The sequence below is a fragment of the Polyodon spathula genome, unplaced genomic scaffold (assembly GCF_017654505.1).
Source record: "Polyodon spathula isolate WHYD16114869_AA unplaced genomic scaffold, ASM1765450v1 scaffolds_3201, whole genome shotgun sequence".
NCBI lineage: Eukaryota > Metazoa > Chordata > Actinopteri > Acipenseriformes > Polyodontidae > Polyodon > Polyodon spathula.
The window spans coordinates 109-7,795 of NW_024474665.1; the positions used below are offsets into that span (position 1 = coordinate 109).

General features: G+C 39.0%; 1 long non-coding RNA gene across 1 annotated transcript; it reads right to left on the reverse strand.

Annotated features, from left to right (window-relative positions):
- Positions 1-1,984: 1,984 nt before the first annotated feature.
- On the reverse strand, positions 1,985-5,517 carry LOC121311423. Its single transcript, XR_005949243.1, has 3 exons — positions 5,144-5,517; positions 2,374-2,487; positions 1,985-2,079 (listed from the first exon to the last, which is right to left on the reverse strand). It is a non-coding gene; the product is annotated as an uncharacterized LOC121311423 (long non-coding RNA).
- Positions 5,518-7,687: the final 2,170 nt, after the last annotated feature.

Consider the following 7,687-nt stretch of genomic DNA (forward strand, 5'->3'; position numbering starts at 1 on the left):
CAATACGTGCAATAGAACATTATTACAGTGATTAGTTTAAATATCATATATAATTTGAATAAAACACAACAAATGTGAAATATATACAGACAGAAGCAACAAAGTACTTATCTGAACAATGCTCTCCAATCAGGTCAGTCTTGAAAGGAAAAATGGTGCTGAGATCTGTGAGTGCAGTCCCTTTTGATACCTCAGGGGCGGAGATGAATGTGTCTCACAGGCTTAGTGAGTAGTTTTGGCATACAATTTTCAGGATGCGGGTTTGGTAATGGTTACATTTCGTACTTGAAAGGAAACCAAGTAATGAAATGTAGACGGCAGTTGTGTAAGTAGACTGAAAATGATTTCTCGTGTTATTTTTTGGGCTACAGAGACAACGCTGAAAAATATATTAGCAAACAAAATAACCTGTACATATTATACAGTGTAGGATTAAACTAAGGAGCCTGAAATATTTGGGCAATGAAGGGATACATCAATATTCTGAACAGAATCAAATGACCACCATTCCAGTTATCCTTAGAGTAAATATGGCTTCTTTTTCTTCATCAATTTGGATATATACAGTGCCTTGCAAAAGTATTCAGACCCCTGACCAATTCTCTAATATTACCAAATTAGAAATGGTACATTGAAATTTTGTTCTGTTTGATATTTTATTTTTAAACACTGAAACTCAGAATCAATTATTGTAAGGTGACACTGGTTTTATGTTGCGAAATATTTTTAAGAAAAATAAAAAACTGAAATATCTTGCTTGCATAAGTATTCAACCCCTGTGCTGTGGAAGCTCCCAGTTTGCACCGATGAAAGAAATTGCCCTAATGAGGACACAATTACCTTACCATTGGCCTCCACCTGTGAAACATTAAAGTTGCTATCACATTTTCTGGATAAAAACCCCACTGTTGAAGGATCATTAGTAAGGCTGTGAATCTGAAGGAAAATGAAGATCAAAGAGCATTCTACAGAAGTTAGAGATAAAGTAATACAAATGCATAGATTAGGGAAAGGGTACAAAATAATATCCAAGTGTTTGGATATTTCAGTGAGCACAGTTGGATCAATAATCAGGAAATGGAAGCTGCATCACACCACCCAGGCACTGCCAAGAAAAGGCCATCCCTCAAAACTCAGCACTCCAACAAGAAGGAGACTTGTGAGAGAAGCCACAGAGAGGCCAACAATCACTTTGAAGGAGCTACAGAGTTCAGTGGCTGGGAGTGGAGTAATGGTGCACCAGTCAACCATAAGAAGAAGAGATACATCATCCCTACAGTGTAGTATGGTGGTGGCAGCATCATGCTGTGGGGATGCTTCTCATCAGCAGGGACTGGGCATCTTGTTACAATTGAAGGAAGAATGGATGGAGCAAAATACAGGAAAATACTGCAAAATAATCTACTTCAGTCCGCTAAAAAACTGAAGCTTGGGAGGAAATTCACCTTTCAGCAGGACAATGATCCCAAGCACAAGGCCAAAGCAACACTGGAGTGGCTCAAGAACAAAAAGGTGAATGTCCTACAGTGGCCCAGTCAAAGTCCTGATCTCAATCCCATTGAGAATCTGTGGTACTATTTGAAAATTGCGGTCCACAAGCGTCGTCCAACCAACCTGAACAACCTGGAGCAAATCTGCCAAGAAGAATGTGCCAAAATCACTCCGACACTGTGTGCAAAGCTGGTACATACTTACCCCAAAAGACTTAAAGCTGTTATTGCAGCGAAAGGTGGCTCTACCAAATATTAATGTGTGGGGGTTGAATCTTATGCAAGCAAGATATTTCAGTTTTTTTTTTTCTTAAAAATATTTCCCAACATAAAACCAATGTCACCTTACAATAACTGATTTTGAGTTTAAGTGTTTTAAAATAAAATATCGAACAGAACAAAATTTCAATGTACCATTTGTAATTCAGTAATATGACAGAATTGGTCAGGGGTCTGAATACTTTTGCAAGGCACTGTAGGTTCAGAAGGGGAGTATTAAAAATTCTAACTATAACTATAAATATTCTTTACTACATTGTCTCCATACCCTTGCCATTCTCTTCTCCAGGTCTTGGGTTCCTTGTCGTGTCTGTAGAAAAAACAACAGTCACAGGGCTATTTGCAAATGAAAATTCTTAAAATGCTACAGTAATATGACCCGTCATATTTATTACTTTATGTATTTATTACAGTTCCTGCCACAAAACACTTGAAAAAGTAAATCATCTTTCTCTTAGATCCACTGTCCATTGATCTCACGCCCACAAGCTTTGTTATGTGGAACCCACTGATGTCCTCAGGACCATGCTACAGGCAAGCACCTAGGCCTTGCAGCTTTGCTAATTAAACATGATGCAGTTTGCTGGAAAGCAAGCAGACTTACGTGAGACACTGAAGCCAAACACCCCTTCGTACTCTCTGAGAAGCCTCTTGAGCAGAGTGCTCTTCCCTGCTCCGGAAGGCCCGCTCAGCACCACCGGTCTTGGTCCTGCCATTGCTAACACAGGAACAAAAATAAGGGCATCAGTGCTTGCTCATATCAATACCTAACCGTCAACATTCGCAAACACCTGGATATTTAATGTCTACAGTAGGATGTTTTATATCTGGCTATATTTGGGGAAACCCCTAGTGTCTTGTTTTGAATCCCTTTTTAGTTGGTACAGCATTTTGTTTGTGTTGCTTTTTAAAAAGGTACCACTATTTCTGTAGTTATCTGCCTAGTTCATAATATTGCTAGAAGTCCAAAAAGAAACAGATCAATATTGAAACTGCACCTTGAAAATACCCACAATAACAATATGTTCAAGTTCTCAAAGCAATGATGTACAGTACAGTAGTGCTAATAATCCAGTTCTCAATCAATATTTACAATGTTTGGATTATTTTTTGTTACAAAGCAAGTACGTCTAATGTTTCTCCATTTTATTAAAACATAGAAAAGTAGTTACCATATTTAGATGCACCCTGTCCTTATATTTTTATAATATTAGTAATTATAAAAACCCTTCTCTTCTTCAATCCTGGAGAGAACACCAAAACTAAACCTGCCTCAGCTTCTGTGCGGCAGTTCAGATGATTTTACTGTGGAGGCACAGGGTATTGCCCCAGTAAGGATTTCCTTCTGCTTGCTCCCAGCCTGAGACACCTGCGCTAGGTTTATGTTTTAGTGCAGTCAACCCAGGACTGGGATTAAACCTCTGAGCTTCAATTCCAAAGCACCTCTACTAAAAACTAAGCCACTGGGTTGGTATGCCAAGCTCTCTAAGCCAGAGAAACGTGTTCAGTACTGTATCAAAAGTTCTTGTGAACCCCAACAAAAACCAAGATCTAAAGACTCCTATTATGCAACATTTCTAACAAATCGGGATTTTACTATCTGTGTAGCAGGAAATAGTTAGAGTAGCGAAAACAGCTACAAAGTGCATTTTTAGTTTTCAAGTGCCTGTGCTCAAGCTGTAGACAGTATTTAGCTTTACTCATTTTTGGATATACAGTACCTTTATCAAAACGTGAATACAATTCTGTATTTTTTATTCAGAATGATTGATGTAAAAAAGCAGCAGAGAAGGCTGGTTTCAGTCCCTGATCAGAACTAATCTTGACTACCTAATGCAATGTTAGGTAAAGTAATCCCAGATTAGTGAAATCAGGGTCTGTGGAACCAGGCTTTAATGTTCCTAGAAACCAAAAACTTCTATCCAAAGCAACATCTAATATACATTTATATTGAATCAACAGCAAACAATAAGGGGCAAGTGAGTGGATGTTGTAAAGCTAATGAGAGGTAAGAACATGCTTTTGAGAGCCTTGGTTCTTAGACCGTTAGATGTACAGAATATGAAAGTAATTGCTATCTGGTAAACTACATAACCCTCTTTGTGATTTCACAAGACATTTCCACAAACAGCAACTGCACATCAGTGAAATAATGAAATCTGCCACCAAATACAAGTTTTTGAATGGACTCTTAAACACATTCTAATTTGACTCTCCAATCAGTAACAGGAGTGCTTGATAGGCATTAACATTTGATCACAAAGATTGAGAAAAATCCAATAATTATCATAGTGAACCTATTTAAAATTTCCTTTTTTTACTGAAGTGAAGTGCAAAATTCATAAATACACCGTACAGACACACACACACACACACACAATAGCACTATGCCGGCCCTTGGTATTAAATGATTTGTTGATTAGCTCAGACTGTTCTTCACTTTTAATTCTATTGGATTTAAGTGCTGCCTTTGATACTGTGGCCCACTCCCCCCCAAGTTTGGTAGTATTGTGTAGTTTTATCATGGTTTAGGTCATATCTTTCTAATAGGTGTCAGTTTGTCTCAACTGGGGGAAGACAAGTCACCATTGTCTCAAGCAGTCTGTCTAACTGATCTAGCTGCTCTTCATTTTTTTTTCTAACAGACACCAACAGAGAATAGAATGTATAAAACTGACGTGTATAAAAAGTCCATGCTGCTACTGTTTCCTGCTTCCTCTTTTACAAATCCAACACAACAGATAATAATACCTCAGTAACCTGTGCTTAAGAATGCACCACAGCAATCTAGGAAAATAATTCTCTCCAACCATCACAGAAAACAAGCACTCTAGGAAAAATACTGTAATTCCACTCAACACCATGGAGCTCTATAACAGTCAAGGACAGAGAACTTTACATAACAGGGCAGGCTGGTAAACGTCTCTCAGGTATGGTTACATAATCAAAGAATTATAAAATCACAGTGTAATGTAAAGTGTTCAAAAAAAAAAAAAAAAAAAAAAAAAAAGTCATTTGCTAGTACTAAGTTTTTTTTGTGATTTTAATAAAAAAAGTACATGTCTCTAAATTCCAGTTCAAATATCTCTTGTACAAGAGGAGAATCAATGCACATTGTATTAACTTCTATAACATACTGACACATACATTTGTTTATCCTTCTGTACAACTGCTTAGCACTGTACACATATGTAAATAACATTTCAATTTCACACAATTTTAACATTTAAAGCCTCATTACTTTATGGACAACTTGCTTAGTTTGTTTCAAATTGACCTGTCGGCTCACATGCAAAGACTGTACCCTTTTGTAAGAAAAAGATTTAGCTATTCCTTAGTCATACATGGATCCATTAGAAACCAGATTTCCTTACCTTTCTGTATATCAAAGCTTGAGTAAAGAGGCTGCTGCAGTTCTGAATGAATGGAATAGTAGCACTGAACTGGGGCCAGTGAGTGTTTCTGTGTGTCTGTATGTGTGTGTGCGTGCGTGCGTGCGTCTGAGAGAGCCTGCTGCCAGCTCTAATCAACATGTCCTTGTTTCACACTACGTAGCCAATGAAAATCTCTGTCATTGACCATCTGCTAATCTGTTACACATGTGCGGGTTATGCAGTTCAGGGGTGGAAATACTAGCATACCGATGTCTTTTAATATCACTCTCCCATCCCAACCACTTAAAACTATTGAAAAAAATATTGAACAAAAGACGAAGTGTAGACTTCACAAGCACTAGAAAGTAAAAGTGTATGATGTTGCTAAAGTATATGATGCAAAAAATAAGAATGAACTCTTCTGCCATGTATTTAGCAGGTAAATGCACACTATAAAGGGGTATGCTAGTTTGAACTAACAAATTACCTGACAATCTGAACGAAGTTCATAAAATATAGTACAAACGCCTAGCATCAACCTCCAATTGACTATGACTAACGCTTACTCTACTGAATGCTTGTCTGCTTCATATTTGACCCTAAAATTAACTAGGGGTGTGTGGGTTAGATTATTTGAGTACTTTAAATAATTATAATTACTCGAGCACTAATTTATTACTCAAGTACTCGAAAAAATGTAAATAATATCTCTTCATGAATGTAAGTTCAATATATTTTAGTGACCCGGACAGTTCAGGTTGGCAGACATGTTTCATCTGGTCCTGCACATTCACATTATCTGTACTGTTCCGGGGTGGGGCCATACCACTAGTTTCGGTAGAGTGTGTGTGTGTAAGCTCCCCCCCCCATGAGAGTAGTGGTCCACTCTCCTCAGCGTGTGTGTGTGTGGGGAACACACCGGCATGGTGCCAGATCTCAACCCAACACATTCGTAGGGGGGCTTCCGATCGGGAGTCGCTCGAGCTCTCATACCAAACCAGGTAAGAGGAGACGCACACAACACAACACTTGTGTGTCTGGAATAAAGTGAGCGGGAAAGTGAGCGAGTTTTTAGGATAGACAGAAGGAAGGATTTGTTGTTTTTGTGGTGTGGTCCTGACCCAAACACGGACCCTATTTAATTAATAAAGTAGTTTTGTTAGCGCCTGAATCCCGTCTCCGTCTCCTGCTTTGGGCCTCAAGACCAGGGGTCATTACAATTGGTTTATTCACGTATACCACCTTCACACTAGCCACGGAAGTCATTTTGACGGTTTGAGGTTTTCAAATTTTAAATACCTCTGCATATCTGAAAATTATGTAGTTTTATGTTTAAGACTTTTCCTAAATACAGTACAGTGCCGAGAAAAAAAGGTGTGAAACTAATGCTAATGATGGAAAATTCCATAGTTTTACCAGGACTCCTTCTAGGCCCCACCCTATATAAATATCAGAAACTTTGTGAGTTTGGTCTTCATCATACAGGTGTATGGAAACACGTCATACCACGATCATAAGAAATCTCTGAGGACCTCAGAAAAGCAGTTATTGATGTTCATTAGTCTAGAAAGGGTTACAAAACCATTCTAAGGATTTGGGGCTCCACCAATACACTGTCAGACAGATAGTCTACAAATGAAGAAAGTTCAAGACCAGAGTCACGCTACCCAGGAGCAGTCGTCCTACCAAAAACTCTCCAAGAACAAACCGGAAAATCATCAAGAAAGTCACAAAGAACCCCAGAGTAACATCCAAGGATCTGCAGGTCACTCTCACTGTGGCTAATGTGAGTGTTCATCACTCAACTATCAGAAAAAGACAGAACAAGAATGGTGTTCATGGAAGGGTAGCCAGGAGGAAACCACTGCTCTCTAAAATGAACATTGCTGCCCATCTGAAGTTTGCCGAAGAGCACATTGATGATCCACAAGACTTCTGGAACAAAGTTCTCTGGACAGACGAGTCAAAGGTAAAACTTTTTGGCCTCAATGAGAAATGTTGTTTGGCGAAAACCAAACACTGCGTTCGAACAGAAGAACCTCATCTCAACTGTCAAGCATGGTGGTGGGAGTTTGATGGTTTGGGGCTGCTTTGCTGCATCAGGACCAGGACGACTTGCCATCATTGAAGGAACAATGAATTCTGCACTGTATTCGAAGATTTCTAGAGGAGAGTGTCAGGCCATCTGTCCGTGAGCTGAAGCTGAATCAAAAGTGGATCGTGCAGCAAGACAGTGATCCTAAACATCCAAGCAGATCTACAAAAGAATGGCTGAAGAAGAAGAAATTCTATGCATTAGAATGGCCTAGTCAAAGTCGGACCTAAACCCCATCAATCGAAATGTGGTGGCAGGACCTGAAGCGAGCTGTCCAATCAAGGAAGCCCTCAAATATTACTGAGCTGAAGCAGTTCTGTAAGGAGTAATGGACCAAAATTTAATACAATTGCAACTTTGCTTTCATTTCCCAGCCGCTTTTTCTGTGTGTTGCAGCTGTGCAATGCATTTTTGTAGGGCGAACACACAATTACCAATTTTCACTAAAG